The sequence below is a fragment of the Phoca vitulina genome, unplaced genomic scaffold (genome assembly GCF_004348235.1).
Source record: "Phoca vitulina isolate PV1807 unplaced genomic scaffold, GSC_HSeal_1.0 scaffold56, whole genome shotgun sequence".
NCBI classification, from domain to species: Eukaryota; Metazoa; Chordata; class Mammalia; order Carnivora; family Phocidae; genus Phoca; species Phoca vitulina.
In genome coordinates this window covers 5,769,989-5,796,880 of record NW_022589759.1, presented here as the reverse complement: position 1 = coordinate 5,796,880, position 26,892 = coordinate 5,769,989, and the positions used below count along the sequence as shown (strand labels likewise).

The window sequence follows — 26,892 nt, the reverse complement described above, 5'->3', positions numbered from 1 at the left end:
CCTTCCTTCCTTCCTTCCTTCCTTCCTTCCTTCCTTCCTTCCTTCCTCCCTCCCTCCCTCCCTCCCTCCCTCCCTCCCTCCCTCCTTCCTTCCTTCCTTCCTTCCCCTATCATGAGCCAGTTCTGTGATGAGAGCTGGTGATAAGGAGGTAACCAAATTTTAGTTTCTGATCCCAGAATCTTATAATTCTGAAGGTGAAACAGACAAGATCGCCAACTTTGTCAAGACAGGATGAAAGGGGCTGGGAGCAAAACCACTTTGGAAAACAGTTTGATTTTAGCTTTGGTAGATATCACCAGGTAGTTTTCCAAAGTGGTTATAAAGAAGGCAGGAAGGGGGAGGCTTCTGAGAACCTGATAGTGTTTTATTTTTTGTCCTCAGTGCTGGTTGCATGGCACCTTGTGGAAAATACTGAACTGTATAACAAGGCTTTTGCACACTTTCTGTAATGCCTTGGCTTAATTTAAATGAAAAATAAAGAAATGAGGTGTTATCAGCTTCAGGCCCTTTGGGAGCACAGAGGAGAGACTGGCCCTGCTTGGGGGAGGAGAGGAGAGAGAGAGATTGAGGAAGGCTTTCTGGTGGAGACAGTGTTTGAACTGGGCCCCGAAGTATCAACAGGAAGTAGGCAGTCAGAAAATGGGACTGGAGGTACTTGCACAAAGCCCTCAGTGGGAGTGAAGGCATGACAGGGAGGGACCTGGCAGCTGGGGCTGAGGGGGTGTGAGGGGGCTTCAGGGAGGGGACTGGACAGCTTCACAGACAGTGTCCTGAAGGTTCTGGGAGCCATGAGGGATTTTCAAGCAGCAGAGTGGCCCTGTCAAGCCTGGGTTTTCGAATCATCGGTGTGCTTGTGCCTACATGGGGGGTGAAAATGGGAGACATGTAGGTGCCTTTTGCAATCGTTCCAGAGAGGAGGGCTGAAGACCCCATTCAAGGCACTGAGGGAGGAGAGGAGGAGGCAGATCAGAGATCAGAAGATATGAAATCAGTGAGACTTGTTAAGAAGCTGCAAGTTGGGGGTCGGGGAAGAGATGGGGAAATTGGGTTTCTTCTCCAGCCTGGCCTCTGGTGAGAAGCCCTTGAGCCTGAGAGTCAGTTTCCCTTATTACATAAAACCATGAAGATCTTCATTAGTCATTCCAGAAACATCTATTTCATGCCTGTGATGTGCCAGGCAGTGTGGGAGGCTGTGAAGCTACGGAGATGGAAGGCACCGATTCTTGGCCTCAAGGAGCCACCTGTAGAGTGTAGGGCGCAGCAGATCTGATTCTCTCTGCCTTAAACCTCAGACAGCATGTTTAAGTTTACATGATGGTGCTAGTGTCTTATTCGATTCAAGGTCAGCTCCCTGGGCCCTGTAGCGTCAGTGATATGGCATTCCCCAAATCCCTTGCAGAAAGGATCATTCTTTCCCCTTGAGTAGTTTTGAGCCAAGCATATAATATTGCGTGAATGTTTGAAAACTTCTCCTGGTTCTCAGAATGCAATTCTGACAGTGCTGAAGGCTGCCAATTAAATGAAGATTTAGATAAAGGCTGTGTGGGAGAGGGAACGTAATATTCTTAAACCTAATAATGGTTTCCTTCTGTCTTTTTGAAGCTCTCAAATAATCCTGATTGACTGGCTCTCTGCTTTGGGCATTCCCATTTACTGGACAATTTAATAACATTTAAAATGTTTGACAACCTTTATTTGGGGGCAGACATCCCCAGGGGAGCAGGCTGTGGGTAAGGATATGAATGCTCTACAGTTAAAAAAGAGGAACCAGGATTTAAATAGGTTCTTTCTACATTCAGAACAAGTCCCCTGCATGCTGAATAGCAGGGGGCACAGAAGGGGCAAGAACAGGCTCTCAGATTATAATATTAAACATGGGAAACATGTAATGACTGCTGTGTGTCTTGCCTTGAGCTGAGCGCTTTCTTCATATCACCTCATTACTCCTCAGAGCAGCAATGAGGTGAGTGCTAGAACTGTACCCGTTATGCAGATGAGGTAGCTGAGACCCAAGGCCATTCAACTAATAAGCCATGAACTGATAATTCCCCAGCTTGTGCTCATTCTTTTGGCTCTGGAGTATATAGGCTGGGCTCCAGGGATTGGAGAGGGAATTCAGAAAGAAATCCAAGACAATTTCCCTCCCTTTCCCATTGTATCAGAGGATTCATCTACTTATACATTCATTTATTCAACACATTTATTGAGTGCCAGATATGGTAAGCACCAAGAAAACAGCAGTGGACACAGCCAAATCCCTGCTTCATAGAGCTTTTGTTTTAGTAGAAGCAAACATTAAAGAAGGTCCATTAGTCATAAGTGCTGCACAAAAGCCAAGGCACCATGACGGATAAAGTGGGATGATGATGCTCTTTTTAACAGTGCGGAAACTGAGGCCCAGAGTGGGCAAGGGCACTCACATAGGAAGCAATGGAAACAGGATGCCTTAGGTTAACAGCTCACTAGGCAAGGGCTTTAAACTTCAGCTAGCATTTAGTGGGCACCAGCCATGTGCCAGGGTCTTCACAAGGTTCTAAGACGCCTCAACATACCCTTTAGACCCTGCACATTTCCAGGCCAGTGGGGGAGACAGAGAGTTAAGCAGAAAGTTTACGTGCAGAATGGCAAGTGCCGGGCTGGTGGGATGAGCTCTGATTTTAATTTGGGAGTACAGAGAAAGAGCATCTGGCCCAGTCGGGGTGGGGCAACCAAAAGGTGATAGCTGGTAGTGGGTACCATATTGGAGATAGTCAAAGCTGGGAGTTGTGGGGCTGGAGAGGGGGATTCTAAGTCAAGAAATCAGTGGTTCAAAGGTATAGGGTGGAGAGAGAATGTGAGCCAGCTCAGCATGGCTGGAGAGAGAGAGGCAGGAATACACCTGCTTGCATTTAAATGGGGTTTGTGTGTGTGTGTGTGTGTTTTTTTTGAAGACTGTGATGAGATAGGAGGCTGGAGAGGGAGGGAGGGAGGGTTGCACCTGGTTGCATTTATTTTTTTCAATTTTCAAATAGACTTTGTTTTTAAGAGCAGTTTTAGGTTCACAGTAAAATTGAGTGGAAGGTACAGAGATTTCATGGATACCTCTTGCCCCCACATGTGCACAGCTTCCTCCACTATCAAACTCTTACGCCACAGTGGTACATTTGTTACAACGGATGAACCCACGTTGACACATCATTATCACTCAAAGCCCATGGTTTACATTAGGGTTCACTCTTGGTGGTGTACATGCTCTGGGTTTGAAAAGTGTACAATGACATGTATTCATCATTATAGTATCATATAGAGTATTTGACTACCCTTAAAATCTGTGTTCTGCCTATTCATCCCTTTCTCTTCCCTAACCCCTAGCAACTACTAATTCTTTTACTGTCTCCATAGTTTGCTTTTTCCAGAATGTCACGTATAGTTGACCCTTGAACAGTGTGGGGGCTAAGGGCACTGAATCCCTGCACAGTCAAAAATCTATGTGTAACTTTTGACTCCTCAAAAATCTAACTACTAATAAGCTACTGTTGACTGGAAGCCTTACTGATGACATAAACAATTGATTGATACATATTTTGTATGTTACAGGCATTATATATGGTATTCTTACAATAAAGTAAGCTATAGAAAAGAAATTGTTATCAAGAAAATCATAAGGAAGATAAAATACATTTACAGTATTATATTGTATTTATGGGAAAAGTCTGCATACAAGTGTACCTACACAGTTCAAACCTGTGTTGTTTAAGTTGTTGTCAAATGTAATTGGAATTATACCTTTTCATATTGCCTTCTTGTACATAGTAATATGCATTTAAGATTCCTCCATGTCTTCTCATGGCTTAATAGCTCCTTTCTTTTTATAGCTGAATAATATTCCATTGTCTGGATGTATCACAGTTTATTTGTCTATACACTTACTAAAGGACATCTTGCTGGCTTTCAAGTTTTGGCAATTATGAATAAAGCTGTTATAAACATTTGTGTAGACATGAGTTTTCAACTCCTTTGGGTAAATAAATACCAAGAAGAGCAATTGCTGGAACATACAGTATGTTTACTTTTGTAAGACACCACCAAACTGTCTTCCAAAGTGGCTATACCATTTTGCATTCTCACCAGCAATGAGTGAGAGTTCCTGTTACTCCATATACTCATCAGAATTTGGTGTTGTTGGTGTTTCTGATCTTGGCCATCGTAATAGGTGTATGGTGGTATCTCATTGTTTTACTTTGCAGTTTACTAATGACACAGAATGTTGAGCATCTTTCCATATGCTTATCTGCCATCTGTATATCTTCTTTGGTGAGGTATCTGTTAATGTCTTTGGCCAATTTTGTAGCTGAGTTGTTTGTTTTATTATTGTTGAGTTTTAAAAGTTCTTTGTATATTTTGGAAAAAAGTCCTTTATCAGATATGTCTTTGCAAATGTTTTCTCCTTGTCTATGAACTGTTTTCTCATTCTCTTGAGAGTGTCTTTTGCAAAGCAGAATTTTTAAATTTTAATAAAGTTTAGCTTATCAATTCTTTCTTTCTTAGATCGTGCCTTTGTTGTTGGATCTAAAAAGTCTTTGCAATACCCAAGGCCATCTAAGTTTTCACCTATGTTATCTCCCAGGAGTTTTATAGTTTTGTGTTTCACATTTAGGTCTCTGATCCATTTTGAGTTAATTTTTGTGAAGGATGTAAAGTCTGTGTCTAGACCTTTTTTTTTTTTTTGAATGTGGATATGCAGTTGTTCTAGCTGGATAGTCTTTGTTGAAAAGACTACCTTTGCTCCATTGTATTGCCTTTCTTCTTTTTCAAAGATTAGTTTACTATATTTATGTGGCTCTGTATTCCACTCTAGTCATCTTTTTGTCTGTTCTTCCACCAATACCACATTGTCTTTATTATTGTAGTTTTACACTAAGTCTTGAGTTTGAGTTGTGTCAGTTCTCTGACTTTGCTCTTCTTCAGTGTTGTGGTGGCTATTCTGGGGATTTTGCCTCTCCATATAAACTTGAGAATCAGTTTATTGATACCTGCAAGATAACTTTCTGGGATTTTGATGGGGATTGTGTTGACTCCATAGATCATGTTGGGAAGAACTGACATGTTGCCAATGTTGAATCTTCCTATTCATAAACATGAAATCTCTCCCCATTTTTTAGTTCTTTGATTTTTCTCAACAGAGTTGAGTAATTTTTCTCATATAGATTTTGTACATATTCTGTTTGATTTATACTTAAGTATTTCATTTTGGGAGGGTGCTAAATATATGGCATTATGTTTTTAATTTCAGATTTCTCTTGTTCATTGCTGGTATATAGGAAAGTGATTGACTTTTGTATATTAATATTGTCTCCTGAAAACTTGATATAATCATTTATTATTTTAAGGAGTTTTATTGATCCCTTCAGATTTTGTACATAGACAATCATCAGAAAACTTAGACAGTTTTATTTTTTCCTTCCCAATCAGTACACCTTTTATTTTATTTTCTTGTCTTATTGCATTAGCTAGGACTTCCAGTACAATGCTGAAAAGGAGTGTTGAGAGGGGACCTTTTCCCCTTGTACCTGATTTTATCAGAAAGGTTTTGAATTTCTTACCATTAAATATAATGTTAGCTGTAGATTTTTGTAGATGCTATCTATCAAATCAAGTTCCCCTCCATTCCTACTATGCTGAGAGTTTCTATTATGAATAGATGTTGGATTTTTCCAAGTGCTTTTTTTTTTGGACCTATCTATATAATCATGTGATTTCTGTTTTTTAATTTGTTTATGTGATGGATTACATTAATTGATTTTTAAATGTTAAGCCAAACTTGCATACCTGGGATAAATTCCATCTTGGTTGCATTTTAATATACTTACTTCTTTCTATATCTGTCTCGAGAGAGAGTATAGCCCAGGGTTTAAGACTAGAGTCAGGCTGCCTGAATTTAAATTATACCTCTATTGTTTACTAAGCATGTGAACTTGGACAAGTTATTTAACTTCTTTGTGCCTCAGTTTCCACATCTATTAAATAATGTAAAATAGTACTGATCCCAAAGGGTGGTTGTGAAGATTAAATTATACCTGAAGAGCTCGGGACTCTACCCAGTACATGGTGGATGCCATGATGGTTTGCCATGCTTATTTTTCTTCCTTTAAATGTATGCTTAGTGTGTTTTGTTTCTCTTTGCATTCTCAGTGCCTATGACAATAGAAAAATAGATCCTCAACATAAAAAGCACAATGGGAAAAGTGTAATTTTTTTCCTTTGTGTATTTGTGTGTGTGTGTGTGTTTGTGTATGTGTGTGTGTGTATGTGTGTGGTTAGAATTCTATAATTGTACTTTGATAAATTATCCCCCAAGAAGGTTGTCAAGGGGATGAATTTTCTTGTATTTCTCTGATCATAGCCCTGAAAATATTCTCCATTTTCTTATGGTGACTTTCATCTCTTCCTGGTCATCATGCTGGGTTGTTCATAGCACCTGCAAACAGCCTACCAGTGAGGTGAATACGTTTTATTATCCCTATTTTATACAAAATTATACCAGAAGAAAAAAACATGTAGTTGCTGATAGGGTTGATACAACTTCTTCAAAGATTTAGCATCATCTGTGTTCAGCATCTAGATGGTATAACTTCTCTATTTCACCTTGGTCCCACTACTCCTCTCTCCATTTTTACAGCGTTGGAGTCAGAATGCTCTGAATACTCTACCCCAAAGGTAGAAACATGTAATTCATAAACAGATATGAATAAGATTGGTGATAACAATAGAAAGATGGTTTTGGCATTGAGAGGGAAATGCCAGAAGCAAGGCTATAGAAGCACAGTGTACTAGCTTAGCTTATGTGCTGTGTGCATTTGTACAAAATTATTAAAAGTAGTAGTGTGTATCTACTCCCACGTAGAAATTGGTACAAAAAATTTTGTAAAAATAGACATTTTAGATAAGGAAAGAGTATATACTGGCTGTTGCAAACAATATGAAAACCATATATATGAACAGAACTCCCCTATGGGAATTTTCCTTAAAAAATGATCCTAAAGAGAAAAAACAGCATGTCCACAGGAACTCACCACAGGCTAGGTACTGTGTGAGGCACTGGGAACACAACAATGAGTAAGACGGGCTTAAGGACTCATGAAATGTCATGACAAAATGGGAAAATCTGAACATTAGGGCAAGGTTTCTCCACTGTAGCATTGTTGTTGTTTGGACCAGATGATTCTGTGTGACAGGCACTATCCTGTGCATAGGAGGAGGTCTTGAAACATCCCTGGCCTTGACCCACTAAACCCACTCCCCACCACCCGTGACAACCAAAAATGTCTCCAGACATTGTCAAGTGTCCCCTGGTGGGGGGTACAAAGTCATTCCATACTGAGACCATTGCTTTAAGAAACAGTTAAGAAGTGATGGAACATCCATTCAATAGAAGACTAAAACTGTAATGGGGAGGCTTATACAGTAGCATTGGAAAAAATGATGTTAATTTTTAAAAGCAGAAAGCATGACTTCATTTACTTTATAGATTGCAACCAGCTTGGCTGAGGTTCTAGGTTCAGAGGAAGCTGTTGGGAAAAGGAGAGAAGAAAGGTGGCCCAGAGACCATGGGGTCCAGGGAACCTCAATGAACTGAGTATACTGGTTTGTCTAGGATTAAGAACCCAGAGATAAACATGGGTCAGGCAGATACAAGTAAAACATGAGAGCATGGAAATTGGGTGTCAAAAGTGAGTTAAGCCAAGGCAGACAAACATGGGTCTATCAGGGATGATATGTAAAATGTTTCACAACAAAATATGGCAGAGGAGCCACCAATCATAATAGCCATGTGCTGAAACCACCCAGGATGGGCATTCCTGCACCTGCCAGGGTGTGGGGGAAATCCCACTGGTGAGGGAACCCCTGTTGACCAGAGTCAGTCAATCCAGCCAAGGTCCAACAGGGGCACAGGGATTAATCATAGATCAAGACCTGGTAAAACAGAAACAGTCAGAGGCCAGGGGTGATGTGGAAGAAATAAGACCTAGGGCCCAGGAGAAAATCTGCTGGAGGGTTGAGTTCTATTGAATCCCATTCACTGTGTACCTGGAACCAAAGACACCAGAGCAGCTTTAGACGTAAATTATGTATACACATGAACAAAGAAAGAGAGCACAGAAAAATGAAAACAGTTTGATTTGTAGGGCTTTCAGCATCGTGGGTGATTTTCCTCCCCTTCCTTTATTTAGAGTTCTGTTGATGCTGCTACAATTTTGTTCCGGCAGTAAAAGTAAAATATATGTGGATGTTAACAAAGATGAGAAGAGCCTTTGGAAGGATGTAACTGGTTGGAATTTAATATTCATTAGGTTTAAAAAAAATCTAATAAGTTCATTGAAAAAGTCATAAAGACAAACCAAATACCTGCCACCTTCTTCCCTCTCAGGAACATGGCAGTGGCCCCTTCAAAGTGGGCCTGGTCTCTGTGAAGGAAGGGGTCACTGAATATGTGATGATTGCCCAGGGGCCACTGTGATGTTTCATGCCAGAGGGATACAGCTGTCCATTTCCTCTGCTTCCTCTCATCCCACTCGAGCATCAGCTCATTGTTCATGCTGACCCAGAGAAGCTGGCATCAAGCTCTCCCCTCCCCATGTTGTACAGAGAGATAGTCCTGAGGACACACACATCATCCATCGCAACAGATTAGCTCTGATCAGAGCCTAATTACGTGAAGTGCAGCCAAACCCCTTATGTATGCTTTTCTGGGGATGGGCAGGAACAGATAGGAATGGGAAATTGAGGGACATTAAAAAACAGACTAAAATATTGCTTGTTGTGCTTTAATATGAGCACTATTAATGATGTATTATCCCAAGCACTGAGTAAAGAGGTTGTTGCCAGCTCATTCATGCCAGGCAGACAGCAGACCTTTCTTCCCAAGAGGGGGCTTAGTGCAGGTTCCTCCTTGGTGAAAGCCTGGCTATCAGCAGTAGCACCTTGTAGAAGGTCCAGCCTGTCGGGTTGCTGCAGGGCAAGTGTGCAACTCCAAAAGGGATGCTAAATGCATTTCGGAAGCTCTGTGCCTTCAGGCTACTTCACAGCAAATATATGGGCACATCTGCCTTTTATTCTATTAGAAATGAATGCAAATTGTAGAAACCTGGCTTATTGTTAATAGAGAATACAAAGTGTTGGGGAAAACCTCAATTAGGGAATAATCAGCTAGCACTCAGATATTCTCACACACACAGATGTGTATCCCATCAGAATATCTAATGGAAACAATTTAGGAAAAAGCTAATGTGTGCCCTTCAATTAGGGGACTCATTAAATCTACACTGTCCGATATAGCAGCTGCCAGCCACATGTGATTAGTTATGTTTAAATTTTAATTAAATTAAAGAAAATAAAAAATTTACAATTCAGCCCCTCAGTCCCATGAGGCCCATTTCAAGTATTCAGTAGGCTCCTGTGGCTAGTGGCTACCAGATCATACAGTGCAGACATAGGATGTCTCTGTCATCCCAGGGAGATCTGTCGGGCACCACCGGCTCAAATAAATGATCGCAGAAGAACAAGGTAGGGACAGATATTCTGTCACAAAAAGGTCTCCTTTGTGTGTTGCATGTAAACAAGTTACAAAACTTTATATTAATTTTACTTAGAAACAAATGCAATATGCACACACACACACACACACACACACACACGTGCACACATACTTTTTGTATCTGTGTTGGAAAAAGAGGGGAAGGATATTCACCAAATTGTTAGCAGTAGTTGTCTTGAGAAGGAAGTAGATGTTTACTTTTAATTTTCCCCACTTACGTGTGGTTTGAATACAGTTCAATGAGAATGTATTACTTTTGTGCTTAAAAAGAGATTAATTTGATGAAGACTGATGGAGACAATTGAGAAACAGTTGAGGGCGTTTTCTCCCTTTGGGTCTCTTAGTTGTGAAAGCCTAGCTAGTGAGGCCACCTGAGTGACCAGTCAACCCGATAGCTTGTTAGGAAGGGCCATTGCGGGAGGAGAAGAGGGCCGTTCAGAGCCCATCTACCGCTGCTGCTCTTAAGACACACCCACAGGCGTGCCCTCCCTGTCTTGAGTGTCGTGTTCTGGTATGGAGACAAAAGCACCTCTTACTATCAATCTTCGAGAGCGTCAGTAGAAGCCTCTACTATGGAATAAAAAAGAAAAACACTGGGCTTACATGTCAAATAGCACTCAGCAGGCACATGCAGCCACAGGGCCATGTCAGCTGGAGGAAGGGGGAGCTCCTCTGCCACGTAGGAGGGGAACAAAATACATGTCTGTCAGGCTGGTGTGAAGAATTGAAATTGTGGGTATGTGGGCAACTGAGATGCCCCTATCCGTCTTCTCCTAGGGAACCTACCTCTCTGCTGGATTATGTACTAGGAGAATAAAGCACAGACGTGGAGAAGAAATACTTTCTTTTTAAATTTTCCCTTCAGAAATTCATCTCTGCCCTCCAGCTTCACAGGCCTACTCTGGGGTAAGCGTCACTTGAACTCTTAGGACAGTTCTAGATCCACTTGTGCTCCTATAGCTGTGGGTCATTGGGCAGAGTTCCTTGACCTTTGAAATTCAGTCTCATTTTGGGGAAAATAGGATATTACTAGCCCCTACCTTATAGGGTGGTTGCTCAAAGTCAAAGGCAGAAGAATTTATATAGCATTTATATAGCACCTGGCACAAGGTGAGTGCTATATAAATGTTAGCTTCCTCTGAAATTAGTGTTACTTCTTGCTGAGTGACACTGCAAAGCAGGTTTCCATGACCCGTTCTTCTTGTGGGGATGTCTCTCCTCCAGATGGAAGGAATGTTGTTGGAGGGCAAGAATGTCCTGCTGCACGGTTTTTTTTGTTGTTGTTGTTTTGTTTGTTTTGTTTTTGTTTCTTAATCTCCCTGGTCTGTGAGAGCACCTACACTAGCTAACTGGTAAATTTAGGCTGAGTGCTTGGTGCCTGAGAGTGAGCGCTGAGTGATGCCCAATGGAAGCTGTCAGCCAGTGAGCCCAGTGCAGTCCTGAGGTCCTGTCAATGCAGGAGGTGGGTAATAGGCATCAGCCATGACTTCGAAACATAATTTCTGAGGGAGAAGGCTGGTAGTCTTTCCTTCTTGATGGCAGGGAGAAGGGTTCCAAATTTTTCCAGCATGTTTCCTTAAAACAGCCTCACTTTGTACAGGAGGTTTTTTTTTTTTTTTTTTTCAATTTTTTCAAAGAGAAGAAAATCTTATTTATCTCTACCAACTGTACTTACAATTGCACCTAGCTTGTTTGATCCGTGAAAAGGAGGATTTATCTTTGCCTAGTGACAGATTTTTAAACTAAACCGTAATAACATTACTCACATTTTTTGATAATGTATGGTATAGAAACTAGGCTAAAATATTTTATACACATATATGTATGCATATATATGCATAAGTATATACATTTTGTATATTATATATATATTATGCACACAAAGTTGATCTTCATTATTTGATAATTCTGTATTTGTGAGTTTGCCTATTCACTAAAATGTATTTGTAACCTGCAGTTCAATACTCACAGTTCTTTTGTGGTCATTTGCACAGAATAATGAACAATTTGAATCGTCTGACATGCATGTTCCAAGCTGAGGCCCCAAAAGGCAACACTCTGCCTTTCTGTTTTAGTTCTCATAGTGCAAACAAGTGTCCTTTTGGTGATATTCAGTGCCATCATATTCCACATTTTTGTGCTTTGTGTTGGCAATTTTGCTGTTTAAAATGGCCCACGAGGGTAATGTGGAAGTGCTGTCTGGTGTCCCTAAGCGTGGAAGGCTGTGCTTTGGAGAAAGAGTGTGTTAGATGAGCTTCACTCAGGCATGAGTTACAGTGTTGTTGGTTGTGAGTTCAATGTTAATGAGTCAACAATATATATTAAATAAGTTGTCTTTAAACAGAAACACATATAAAAAAAGTTATATATTGATTGAATGGCAGAAATGTTGTGACCAGAGGCTCACAGGAACCTAACCCTGCATTTCCACCAGGAGCAGCGGTTTCCTATTTGCTGTTCACAGTGACTTTATAGAACGTAACTACCATCAATGAGAACCAGTTGTGTGTATAAATCTTAAATCCTCGCAGAGCTGTGTGACCGGGAGTAGAGTATGGCGCTTACGTTCTTGGACTCCGGGCCGCAGTCACCACGCCCCTCTCTGCCGGTAGCCATTGTGCACCTGGTTTTGTCAAGGCCCATAGCTGCTGGGGAACCTGCTCAGGGAAGCCGGGGTGGGTTTGTCCTGAGGTGTTTTTCTGTCTCCCCAAGCTCCTGCAAGCAGCCACATTGGTTTATCATTTGTTGTACCAATTATGCCACCGGCAAAACCTTTTGTGTATGTTAAACAATGTACATTAAATAACAGAGCCACTTCAGTGAGACAGCCAGTGTCCCCTCTGAAGGCAAGGTCTCTGGATCGCTGCACAGCAAGGCCATAACCAGCCCTCCCTCTCATATGGATGGATGGCCACACACTGTGTTTATTGCTTCTGTAAAGAGAGCTAAACTTGCAGACTTGGTGGGTGCCTCGAGCTGACCTCCCATAGTCCGTGGGGCAGGCAGTGGGCTGTGAGGGACAGGACAGGCATTGAAGCTTGACTCACATGCACTGGAGTCTGGGCTCCATCACATAGCAGTGACAACAATAACAAAAGCTCATTTTTATTTATTTATTTATTTTTTACTATTTACTAGAAGCCAGGCACTGTGATAAGTGAGGCATGCGGGTTGACTTCAATCACCTGTTGTGCATATCATGACAATATGAGGATGGTCCTGTTAACACTCCCGTTTTGCCAATGAGAAAACTAAAGCTTGGAGAGGGGAAATTGTGTGCTCAGGATCACACAGATGGAAACTGGTGCAGCCAGGATTGAAGTTAGGTTGTTTAACCCCAGAGCCAGCCTGCCTTCCAACCACCCCAATGATGCTATTCCACATCCTTGAGAATCAAGGTCTTTGTCAAGATGGCTGATGATTCCCACAGAGAACCCATATAAGATGCACTGTGCAGGTCCTGTCACTGAGTTAAATTCAGTAACAGATCCTGGCCCTCTTCTTTAAACATGTATTCTCCTCCTGCCCCGAGGCCAAATCTAAACATTCTGGGGTTTCTCTCCAAATTGACAAAGGATTCAGCTGTTTCTTCTGGGAAGGGAATGGTTTGACTTGTATCTTTAGAAGTGATTTTATACCAACTTATTCATGTTGTCTCACCTACTAGCAGAGAAATGAAAGAGTCAGGTACTGAATTTAAGAGGTCAGCCTTCAGTCACTGCTTTAGCTGGATACCCCACAGAGCAGAGGGCTTATATGTTCATATTGTATTAGGGAAGATAAGTCCAGAGAGCAAGGGTGAAGGAGCAGGGTGGTGAAACAGAGAAGGAGGGGGAGTCACGTGAGGGTATGCTATTGAGCTGGACATCTCCAGGGGCAACTGACAGGTTTGTAGGACCCTGTCCCTGAGAAGCCTGCCCCTTGGAGTTGTAGGGTGGGGAGAAGGGGGAAAAATGTATCCACTCTCCTCTCTGCCATTGGCCAAGTATTTGCTCAAGGGGCTTTCCTTCTTTTGCACCTTTGGGTTGTGTGTACATGGATGAGGCCCCTCTATAGAGTCAAGAAGGAAGCCCTAGGGCAGGAGGTGAGAGACACATAGGCCAGATAGGAGCCAGGTATGGTCACACACTCCTACCTGAAGCTGGCCGGAGCCACTCAGAGCTGGGACAAGGTGAGGGCAGGGGACTCCGCAGCAGTGCACACCCAGTGTCTGAGACAGTCATGAAATTACAGTCACCCTTGCACCCCCATCCATGTCCCCACAGCTCATTCCTGCTTACTGTGTCCCTGGGCTTTTCTGTACCTCTGCCCTGCCACGGCAGGCATTCACGACTATGTGGTTAGGGAGCCTTTTCAATCTTTTTATGCTCTACTTTCAAAGCTGTCTCGAAATGAGATAAGTTAAAGCCTAATACAGTTTTTCAGAAACACCTGTATTTGTCTGGCTGACCTAATATTAACACAGGTTCTCGTCTCTACTTGAATGTTACTCCATCTATTGCTACATCATTACCAGGGCTGCGCTCTGAGTCTTTAGAGCTCATCTGTGCACCCGATGCCATGAATACCAAATAGATGTTGTAGGATGGCTCACGCCCCACAGGGGAGACAGCGCTAGGCTACCTTGTGAGTTTATGAAGGCTCACAAAAGGCAACGTACAAACCATGGGCTTGTGGCTTCCAGTTCAACTGCTCTGTGGAATCCTGGCACCTACGATTTTGGTTGTTCCTTGTGTCTCATGAGCCCTGATCACAAGGTAAGTGGTACTGTCCAGGCTGGGAGAGCAGAGTTGATAAGAGCTGCCAACCCTAGAGAGGTGTCAGGCCCACCGATAATTCAAGGGTGACTGGGACACGTTGCCAAGTCTATTATTGGTTCTAGGGACTTGATTTCATTCCACAAGGGACACAAGAAGTTGACAGTGAAACATTCAAGCATAGGAGAGAATGGTCCTTAACCTAAAGCTACAACTCAGGGTCGGCCATTTGGGCCGTTTTTGCCTTAAGCAGGAGTCTGGACTATACACTTCAGTATCACCTGGAATGGTGTGAAAAAATGAAGGGATTTTGGGGACCTGTCTTTGACCTACAGATTCAGAATTCCTTGGGGTGGGGCCTAGGCATCTGTATTTTTACAAATTTCTGAAGTGAGTCTGGGGCACACTAACGTTTGGGAACTAGTGCCCTAGGTGTCATCAGCAAATTGGGGCTCCTGGAGCACCCTAACCTGTCTCACGGTCCAGCATAGCATCTGGGAGAGAACAGGGAGAGCCAAAGAGTGGCTGTGACACAGGGGGTATGAGCCCCCGCTTTGGTGTCAGAGCTGTACCTCTTTGAACCTTTACCAAATTCCAGAATTTCAGTGAATATGAGTTTCCCCCTGTGGAAAGTAGAGATGATAGCAGCGCCTGATAGAAACCTAGGGGTTGGAGGATTAAATGATTTGGTGCCCATGGCATGCTCAGCTTGGTGGCTTCCTTCTGACTGTGTTTGTTATTGCTGTCATTACCATCTGCGTCAAAGGGGCCAGATCAGCTGGACCCACAGGCCACAGGGGAGCCTCAAATCAGAGAAGCCCAAGACTCGCTTTTAGGACTTCCTGAGGCTCGGGCTTGAATAATGCCTCCCAAGGGCATGTTAGGAAACCCACTGCAGACCACTGATGGGTCACCTCTCAGCAATGCCATTGCTTTCTGGTAGCCTTTGGGGCATGGTCAGACAGGGGGACAGTGTGTTGGGTGAAACCAAGTCTCATATGCAAGGACTGCCTTCTCAGACACCTTGTATAGGCCAAATGGGCCCTGCCCTCCCTCTCAAGCCCAGTAGATCATGTTGCCCCATCAAGCACTGAGAAAGGTACATGGATAATATATATCTTATCATGACTACATTAACAAAGTCTACAGAGAAAATAGTGGGTCTTTTAGGACCTACCCATTGAGCCTTTTATTTTAAGTGACACATTCTAGTACTAACGTAATTGTAATTCTGATAACATTACTTGTAAAACTGTTTCCAGTCCTCAGAATTAATTTGACTGGAAAAATTCCAGAAGGACTTAAATGTTTCTCATTAAAAGCATTATAGATAACTTATTAGACATTGTAACTAATTGTAATATTGCCCAATGTAAAGCCACCCAATTAAGATGCTGTTTCTTTTCTTGTGATTAGTTGGCAAACCTTTTCCATACGAGTATGCCCTCTAGAATCTAGATCAATTAAACATATATAATTGGGCTGAACCATTTGCTAGCCCATCATCACTCTCTCTAGTGAGATATGTCCCAGCTGGGTTGGTAGGCTTGCAAAGACAAATGTCCCAAACTCTAGTTAGGGAGGTGACAAATGGATCTCTATAAGCAGCTTAAGTGCTAAATATTTCTCCTGGCCCCTTTGGCAAAGATGTATTCTGTTTTCTCAGTATGGAGAATGTCTTGCAATTTGTACATTTTCCCTTTAAAAAAATAAAGGGAAGCCATTATGTGCTCTTCCTTTTTGACCTACCTTAAGGAACAAATACACAGATCAGAAATCAGCCCTTGTTGGGTTGTTGCTGCTGGTCTAGGGATTTGAAGCTCTGCCTGGGTTTCTTGAGTCACTGAGTTATACAGGATTTCTGGCTGGACTGCCCCCTCCTTGTGCCTGGGAATTTATTGGGGAGGTTTAATAAAGCAAAGCAGGGATTTTGCAGTTGTCACCAAAGCATTTGACCTCATGCTGAATTGCAAATGCTCCCTTAATCAGAACATTTGAATGTCATCTAGAGAGATCAGGAAATAACCAGAAGGTTTTATGGGAGAGTTAGAACAATGGCTGCTGTGGCCTGTTAGTAAGAGGGAATAGCTTAGAGCTATTCTTTCCTCTTCCTTACCTCTACTTTCCCCCAGTGGATTCTCCTTCAGGCACCTGAGTGTGAAATGAGAAAAAAAAAAAATCACTTGAAAAAAAATTGGAAGCAACAGTGACTCTGGAATCAATGAAAAGTTCACATCTACAGGAAGCATGAGCTTATAGGCTCTGTAACTGTATACCGCCCAGGTTTGCTGTACCTGGGTGCAGCAGGGCAGATGTACACAGAACCAGTGGTAGAAGGACGATGGGGCTGTAGCTGGAGGATGAGCCTCCCACAGAGTCTCAGAACGGGCCAGACATCGCAGCGTCCAGAGTGTATAGACTGGCGCGTAATTTGGGGTAGTCGGGTATGAAACTTAAAGACACATCCATGGATTTCCCTTTAATAAATCATCTCCTCTAGTAGTCATATTTCATCAACGAGCAATTCAGTAAAAGTTGGAATTGAGCATAATGTTGCATATCATTTTGGAACATCTGGTCCTAATATGTAGTAACAGCTGTTTAGTACCTGAGATATAAACAAAATATTTTTCCTATGGTTGTTACTGTTTATCCTCTTGGAGGCGCGGGATCATTGAAGTAAGTCTGCCTCCCAGTCTCTGCCATCACGGATAATAGTAATAGGAACAATATCAGTACTGCAGTGATGATTATCATGTATTGTTTTACTATGTGCCAGACACTGTGTTAAGCCTGTTTCACATGTGATCTCATTAAATCTTCACATCTGCCTTTTGGAAGCATGTAAATGAAGAGAAGAAAGTCATAAAGCCAGAGACTGGCTTTGCTGAAAGTTGAACCCAAGTCTGTTCGACGCCAAAGCTAACATTCTTTTACCATTACAATAAATTGATCCTAAGTAAAAGAGAATAGAACATGACTGCTTAAGTAATAAATGACAAAGACAACAGAAGGGAATCCAGAAGGACTTTTTTTTATGGTTTTGTTTTGGAATATAAGACTGATTTTTGACACTGGATTGTACTGTGTACAGTGTCACCAGGTGGCGGCATTGTACCTTGGTCACATGAGCCAATCAACAAGCCCTGTTCTTTTCCTACTATTCAAGATGGTAACTTTCTGAGCAAAGCCACATTTATAAACATGCCTTTACAAATCTTCAATCAAAATTTTTAAAATGAAATTTTAAAGAAAATAATTATACCTATACACCCAATATCAACACAGATAAATCTTTAAAGCAAACTTCATCAAAATAGTTTTAAGGTATACATTGTTGTGATTTTTAATCACTAACCCTTATCTGTTACTCACATAGCATAGTCTACCCATAATCTTCTACTCAGACTTCAATAAAAATGCTAATCCTTACAAACCCAAGTGAAATATTAGCTTAATACCCAAGCTTCTCCAGAACTCAATTTCTCAGATCCATCTTTGAGTTTCTGAAGATTTTAGTTGTTTACCTTCTGGGTGTTCTTAGGGCTTCTTTTCCATTCATGACCTTTTGCTTTATGTAAGAGGAGATACACCAGGGGGCACACGTGCCCAAGAGTAAGGGAAAGAGGAAGTTAACACACCTGAGAAGTGTCCTTTCCTATGAGCATCCTTTACATTCTGCCTCACTGAAGGAGGAGGAATTTCTTCAGAAAACCTCCTGCCCCTGCCTTGCCCTGTCACAGTCACCTGTTCTGGAAAGAATGGCTTCATTTCCAGGATGCTTCCAGGGACCATCCCTATTTTCTCTTGGGCACTCTCTCCCTTGCTTTTCAGTGCTTAAGTTAAGAACTAAGACTTGAAGTGGGAAGATTTGTGTTCCAATTCTAATTCTGTAACTTTCCAGTTGTGTGAGTTTGGGGACAATTACTTAACCTCTTATGCCTTATTTTTCTCATCTGCAAAATAGGACAAATAACAATAACTACCCCATGGGCCTGTTGTAAATATCGACTGAAATTATGGGCAAGACATTTAGCAGAGTGCCATGCTCATCATTAACCCCTATAAATGATAGCTGCTGTTATTATGCAGCTGACGCCTACATCTATTTCTCTATGCTGATTTTTCTCCTAAGTTCCCATCACCTTAGATTCAGTACATCAGGATGCTATGACCACCCCTAAAGTCAGTTTTAGTCCTCCTCACCACATTTCCATCATTGATATTAATATTCTTGAAATCACTCAGAGTCAGAATGCCCAGTATCATTCTTGACTATTTCATTCTTCAGTTCGTCCCTTATCTTTTTGTCCCATGTTGTTCCACCCACTTTCCTACTCACACCTCTGGGTAATCATCCACTGACTCCATCATTTCCTCTTTTATCTGCCTTGGGGGATGGCTCTTATAAGCCTTGGTTCCATTCTCCCTGAAATAGTCCTTCCACTGAATTTGCTAGACTCTCTGATTTGCTCTTTTACTTAGAATTCCTTGTGACTCTCTTGGTAGGTGGGGATATCATGTTTCACTTAAGAAAGGAAGCATATTTTTTACTTCTGTGTCCTCCCTCAGTGCCCAGTAAAGCCCTGTCCCCAGGTAGGAATTTGGTAGACGAATGTGGTTGATTAGTTTATTCTTACTATTGTTTCTACTCATGGTCATTTGTCCCTTTGTCTTGTTATTCATTCAACAATTCACTCATTCAATAAACACTCACTGGGCTCCTTAGTAATATAATAGTTCTCTCTAGGATCTCACCAGCAGGAAAGAATAGCATCTCTAAGGAAAGAGCCTTGGGAATTAAAATTTTTGCTGCAACAAACATTTACTGAGCACTGACTATAACCCAGCCACTTCACTGGGCTCTGGGTTTTCAGAGGTGAACAAGATAGACTCAGCCCTGGTGGAATGCACAATCTAGTAGAGAAGATGGTATTAGATAAATAATTCCAGGAGCCATGAAGTTACAAAAGAGAATGCAGCAGCACAATGGAAAGGTTTTTATCTGGTCTGGGTTGGGAAATGTCTCCTTGAGGAAACCGTATTTAACCTGAAGTTGAAAAATTGAATATAAAAGAGTTGAGCCTGGTGTGTGTCAGGGGCAAGAGGAGGAGTGTTCACATTAGAGTGGAGTGAAGGGGGCTAGGGGGGTTTCACAGAGAAGATAGCACTGATGTAGGTTGTTAACATATGTATAGAAGCTCAGTCATCAATGCAGGAGCACTAGCAGCTCCAAAATCCTCTGAAATTGAGAGACCCTTTAAGCTCTTTCCATGTCTGGCAATGCTCTCTTTCATGCATCTTTAGTATATGAGTTGGTTTAGTGTGGTAATGGAGTCTAAAGAATAAAAGTTTTCTTTCTCCTTCAAATTTTCAAAAGGCATACTCCAGGGCTCAAGGAGGGAGAACAGAGTTGATTATGTTGGTTCTTCTCTTTGTGTTTTTCTTCTTTAAGAAGATACTTTTGAAGGTGCAGCCCTAAAATCTTTAGGTTCAGAATGCAAGCAGGCTTTGACTTGTAATGGGAGATGAATTAGCAGGAAATCCCACCCCAGTTCAATAAACCTTCAACCCTTATGGTGGCATTGTGGCCATCTTGTATCGGTTTAGGGATGTTACCACCTTGATTGGCAGGATTGACAGATTAAATTTCACTCTTCTAAGTTGTCTTTATAAAGATCTCTTTCTTTATTTTTTAAAATTTTTATTATTTTTTAAGTAGGCTCTACACTCAGCATGGAGCCCAACGTGAGGCTTAAACTCACAACCCTGAGATCAAGACCTGAGCTGAGACCAAGAGTTGGTTGCTTAACCGACTGAGCCATCCAGGTGCCCCGGAAGATTTCTTTCTTTAAATCAAACTAGAGATTACATTATAACTAACATCGTAATTGAATCACTTGGCTGTCCTCTCTGATTTAAGGTATTGGAAATGAACTGGAGTTATATGCAAATGAAGGGGAAGGAAAAGTGTTAGCAATTTTCCAGGTAGCCAGGGAAATTTCCTTCTGTCTCTGTCTCTACTATGTCAGAGTTGAAATCTTCAGTTAACTGCAGCAGGGGCAAGTACCTGGACTTGAAAATATCTTGATTCTTGTATTCCTAATTCTGCTTCGGAGAAGTCCTTGGATCAGACACACAAAACCGGAGGGGAGCTCTCATCAGGGATTACATAGATAGTGGATATTTAAATTTGCAAAACATTATCAAGAAATACGAGACATGTCAGCCATCTCCTGTGCTAACATTTTTTCAAAGTGAATTATTTTGTCGATGTTCGAGGTGGGGGAATACTGGGAAGAAAAAAAGACAGGAGGAACCGAATTATTTATAATTGTGATATGTATGTGTTGGCGGGACGGGGGCTGCCTTCTGAGACACAAATGGATGACAAAGAATAAGTTATCTCTTTTTAGATAGAACACGGCAATAATTGCATAGTTTCTGGCTTCAAAAAGTCATAATCTATTAATTTGATGGATATCCAAAAGCCATAATCTGTCAATCAGGTGTCAGAAGAAAGAGTGTCTCAGAGCTTTGAAGCATGGCATTTAGAATACTGCTGGATACCTTTATTTTTATTCTGATAGCAATAGGGAGAAAGAATTCAAACGTTCTTGGCAGAGGTAGGGAATGAATATCATTTTAGCCATCTTAACAATTTTGCAACTTAGAAGTGGTATTGGATCAGTATGCTTTATTGAAAAAGTGTAAAAGTCACACTGCAGTGAATTAGAGGGAGGTAATTTTGTCCTGAGATTTTGCTGACATACCTATTTTGGCATTGCTTCCTTGGTTTAAATGTGAACAGAACCTGAGATTTTGTTTCTTCATCAATTCTTGTGACCCATCTATTATTTCTATACACTGGGTGGGTATGTCCTTGAAACTTACTAACGGTCACTGAGGAAAACGCTCTAGTCTATCAATGGAATGTCAGATTGATGGAAGGAATAAATGGGAGGTGTCACACACATAGAAAAATAGAGTTTTTTCAGAACCCAGTGAGCATTCTTGTACCAGTGAACGAAGACCTCCTCCTCCTTTGATAGGAAGAGAAGAATTTAATACTATAGCCCCTTTACGTTGGAGCATATATTTCAAAACTAAATGGAGTTGCATTTGTCTCATTACAGTTCCTTTAGTTTAAGATGCTCTTCTAGGTACTTCAGAAATTTTATGCAAAAATATTTCTGGTGCAGAGGTCAGCAAACCCAATGGGTTGCTTTCCTGCTCATGGCCAGCATGGCAAAGAAGTATTCTGTGTTCCCTTCCTGTCTTTCCTCCCGAGGCCCAGCTAAAGTTCAAGTCAAAGAGGGAATTACTCTGCATATCCAGTTTAGCCTTCGTGGCCTCTGTCTTTAACAGAAACACCTTGTTTGAAAAGCGGAGAGTAGGAAGGGCATCAGGGTTCAGAAGCCAAGATAAAGGGCTATTGCTCTTCCTGCAGAGCTATTGTGAACCTAGACCATGTCTTTGGGAAATCAGAGCAGCTATAAGAAGCAGACTGGTTCTTCTCTCTCCCTCCCCGTGAACCAGCTTCCCTGGGGGTTTGCCCAAACACACTCACCATTGTATTGTTCGAAGGACAGGGAAGGAGGGAGGGAGGTAAGATTTATTAATACCCAATCTGTGCCCCACAGCATTCTAGGTGCTTTGTATGTGGAAATTTATTTTATTTTCACAATGATCTCATCCATGTTCATGATTTTAATTTCATCTACCTGGCCACTAATGACTCACATATTTAGTCATCTCTGAACTCCAGGGCTGTATACCCAAGAGCCCAGTTGATACTTTTCCTTTGTGTCTCAAAGGCACGTTGGACTCAACATTTCCCAACCCAACACATGATTCTCACTCCCACACCTGCACTGCTTTCTACTTGTTCCCTACCTTAATTCATGGCACTACCATCCACCCAGTTTTGTACCTCCCTCCTTTCCAAATTTAAATCCTGCCTCCTAACTATATTGGGAACCCACTCACCTCTCTCCATCTTCAGTGCCAGCTCTATAATCTGAGCTGCCACGGTTCTGTCTTGAATATCAGTATGGCCTCCCTGCTGGTCTCCCCTCAGTCACTCTTACCTTCTTCCAATCTGCTCTTTTCTCCCCAGCCAGAGTGATCCTTTGCATTGATAGGATGTATCTAATCACATCACTCCTTTGCTTAAAATCCTTCAGTGGTTTTCCATTGCTTTGAGTATAAGTAAAAAACAAACCCTTGACATGAACTATAAGGCCTTGCATGAGATGCACTTACCAAAACCAACTGCTCTCATCTCTTCTCACACAGTTCTGCACTTTGAACTCTAGCCATACCTGTCTTTGTTCAGTTGCTGAGATCATCACATACCAAGGCCTTGGCCTGTGCTGCTTTCTCTATCAAGAATCTACCTTTAGTCTACTCCTGAGCCTTTTACCTAACACAGACTCCTTCATTCTTCTGTTCTCAGCTCTGTTGTCAGTCTAGATGAGACAACCCTCCTATTCTCCCCTCTGATGCCATAGATCTGTCTCCATTGTCCATCACTTCCATTTATTCATGTTGAATATATGATTAGTGTTTATCTCCCCCGACCCAAAGCTACACAAGGACTTTTTTTTTTAACTCATCACTGAATCCCCACTGTTGAGTACAGTGCTTGGCACCTTGTAGGTAGTTAATAAATAATGACTGAATTAATGAATGCATGGATTAGGCAGATAGTATTAGACCCTTCTGACAGATTAGGAAATCAAGGCTCACTCTAAGTAGGAGCTTAGAAGTTTCAGAGGCAGGATTCTGACCTGGGGTCATAAAATCTAAGACACTGTAATATCTATGGTAGCACTGACAGATTTTTTTTTTTTAAGGATCTCTGATCACACTATAGTAACACACTGCTTTTAGTGCAACACTCTACCTTATTTTTCTTTCCATGCACACAGAATATTTTGAGGGTAGAAACTAGACACTCTAGTTGGAACAAGGCATTTCCTCCTCTTTGCACTGTTGCAATGTTTTCAGGGTATCCTAGTGGAGCCTTTCTTCAAGTGTCCAATCGAACCAACCCAAGTGAACTTGGCTGCTGACCTTGCTTTCACAAATTTGCCATCTCAGAATGATTGATGTCTGCTTGGTCCCTGTTGGAAAAGTGGCTGCAAATATGATCCAGGAAATCTATAGTCACAAATCTAGCATAATTTTAACAAGTCGTGATCAGAATAGTAAGAAGCCGTGCATGGAAGTCTTGCATGAAAATTACTTATTTTCTGTCATCTTTGCCCTTTACACTGGCTTCCTCAAGTCCCCGTGTGAGGTAGCTGCACCAGAAACCTCTGAATGTTGTGGCCAAACACGCTTGTATTGCATAGACGGTGCATGGATGGATGGATGGATGGATAGATGGGTGGGTGTTTTGGAATATATTTTTGTCTCAGTATAATTCACAGATCTACAACCAGAAAGAAAATGGGATAAAGCAAAGATTACCTTTATTAATGTTGGCTTAAAATGCAGTGCATGGTATGTAGAAAAAATTTGTCTTTGAGAGCTCAATTTTTACTTACAAGATTGTCTCAACTATAGAACCTTTTGTAAGGTGTGAGAATTTCCTCTTTATTTATCTGCTTTCAATCTAGAATGTTCACTCCTTAAGGGCAAGGACTAGGTTATGTTTACCCTCTTATTCCTAGAGACTTGCATAATCCTGGCTGGTCCTAGGTACTTAAAACTTTTCTTGAATGAAGCATAGCCTTCTCACAATGACAATGAAACATTGCAAGCATGAGTGACTTGTCAGGAGGATGAATCTCTGTTTTGTATTACTGAGAACTATTTTAATCTCTTGGTGAGGTCAAGGGTACGTGACCACCCCTGTGCAATAGGCAGCCTGGTCTGCCCTTGAGGAGTGCAAACCTTAAGGACGTAACAATGAGTGTAGTCCTCTCCTTGAAGATCCTGGCCACTCTGAGGAATCCATCTCTTAGGCAAGGAGAGCCTATTATTCACAACAAATATTTACTAAACAAAACAACTCTTTCATCATCCCTGACTTAGCCTGAACTCGCCCCAGAAAGCAAAGCCTGATATGAGGGATTGTGTGATTCCAGGATATAGGATGGGAGGATGGGGAGAGTGTGACAGGGAAGGAGGGACAGCCCCTTCAAGGGAGCAGATACAGACAGTGGACAATTGAGACACACTTCTCCCAGGACCCTCTGAGAAGAACCACAGAAAGTATCTCAAAAATGTCTGTCTCTAGGGAACAATTCCATCCCCCACTGGTCAAGGCTTGCCCATGGGATGTCGACTCCCTCTGATTTCCAGGCTATGCTAGCATGACTGACCCTGTGGGTTCCCTCGGACATTCTAGTTCAGGGTGTCTGAGAAAACCCCAAGGCAGAATGCGGGAATGAGAGGTGCAGCTGAGTCCAGGTACTGTCTGCTCTCACCTGTGGGAGGCTGGTTGTCACAGTGATGGCTGGGAAGTGTATGGATGGGTGCGAGAAGTGTTCAGCACAGCCTACTGGTTTAGATATGGACTTCAAAGGTCATTTATGAGGATCCACATCCTACTAGAATGGGCTTATAAGCCTGAAAGTTTAAGGCCTGGTAAGATGTCAAAGGAGAGAAACTGAGGCATAAGATAGTTCTGGAGACACAGTCAGCAGAATGTAGTACATATGGACCCAGTCTCTTGTATTAAACATTCCTGGTTTTTAATTATGCCTCTGCTGCTTGCCAGCATGAACTTAAGAACATTCATCTGTCTTTAATCTGCCTCAGTTATAGGTTTATCATCAGGAAAATGGGGATACTAATGGCAACCTCATAGTATTTCAATTGTGGATCTTTACAAGGAAGATATATTCATATGTTACCTGTATTACTGGATGTAATAATACTATGTTTGAATAGATTTTAAAAATGGATCTGGAATAGATTTGCAACAGGTTTTCAAAAAGGAACCATACCGCATAGGGTTCAGAGGACCATCAAATGAGGTATGCTTATAAGGTTATCTTCCCAGAGTAAACCTTCAGTACATGGTGGTCTTCTTGCTGGTGATGAAAAAGAAAAGGAGGAGAAGGAAGGCAACCACAATAACACAGGGGTAAGGAGTCCACCCCAGGGTCTTTGGAAGGGAGGGGCCAGGGTCTAGAAGAACTTGCTGGTCCCCACATTCCCTTCTCCCTCAACTGGGAGAGAATTGGTATTAGTCTACTTCCAGCACCAGTCATCATGGGCTCAGAATCTGGGCCAGCAGAGAGTACTCAAAGATCGTGCTGCAAGAAGCTGATACAGATCGGGAAAGGTGAATGTGAGGCCAGGACTAATGGGGGTTAACACAGTAGCTGACATTTACTGTGCACTTCTAATGTGTGGCTCTGTTCTGAGACATTTCTGCATATTATCTGTTTAGTCATAGATAGTCTGGGCACCATAATTTACATTTGAGGCTCAGAGAGATTAGGTAATTTGCCCCAGGTCACAGTGCCAGGAGGGGCAGAACTGAGAATCAAATCCAGGAAATGTGATTCCAGAAGCCACATACATAATTGCCCGATTGCATGCTAGCTAGCAGTTGCTGTCTGGTTCACACCTGGTCTGGGAAGTGGGGATAACACACAGGGGCACAGAGCATTTCTCAGGCTCTAAGTTAGGAGTATGCACTATGAAATGTGCTTCAGCAATGGGGTAAAATATTGATGAGTTACTCTATCATTGATGACTATTGTATTAGGGTCCTAGCAGGAAGGGGAGGCTCACACACACACTGGAATAACTTGAAGAAAATGGAGTAGACTATTTATGAAGATGTGGGAAGATTTGGGGAAAGCTAATGAAGGACCAGGCAGCACTTGAGAGCTGCCAGCAGCAGGAAAACAGTACCTCCTCTAGGCCTGAACAGAGGGGGAAGAGAGGGCCCAATAGAACCTGGAGAGAGAAGCTAAGTGACAGGAGCCCTGTCTTCCTGGAGGGACACAGCCAGGGAGAAAGCTGGAGGAGAGGACACCTTAACCGCACCCGCTAGTAACTTCCATTAGCCAAATCTCAGAGGAGGCCAGAAAGAGCTAGGGGAGAAAGCAGCCCCCAGAGCCAGCATCTTGGAGCACCATGAGGATGGAGATAAGTGGCAGGTTGATCTGGTGTGGCGAACGGGGTACACACAGCACTGTTGTCAGCCTACCAATCCAGATCCTGGGAGATCTCTGTGGTCCAAAAAAATGAGAGGGAGTCTTATCCTCAGAATGGAATATTCTTCAACCAGAAAAAAGAACAAAGCACCTACACACGCTGCAATGTGGATGGACCTTGACAACGTGAAGCCGAATGAAAGACCGTATTACATGATTCCATTTATGTGAATTGTCCACAACAGACAAATCCAGGGAGACAGAAAGATTAGTGGTCACCAGGGCTTGAGAGAGGAAGAAATGGAGAGTGGCTGCTGATAGGTACAGGGTTTCTTTTTGGGGTGATGGAAATGTTCTAGAACGAGACAGTGGTGATGGCTGTATGGCACTGGGAATATGGTAAATGTCACTAATGGTGAACTTTATGTTACGCATA

General features: G+C 42.1%; 1 protein-coding gene across 1 annotated transcript in view; it reads left to right on the top strand.

The window, feature by feature from the left end:
- Positions 1-26,892, top strand: part of CDH13 (cadherin 13) — a 993,622-nt gene that overhangs the window by 25,518 nt on the left and 941,212 nt on the right. The gene's annotated exons all lie outside the window — the stretch shown is intronic.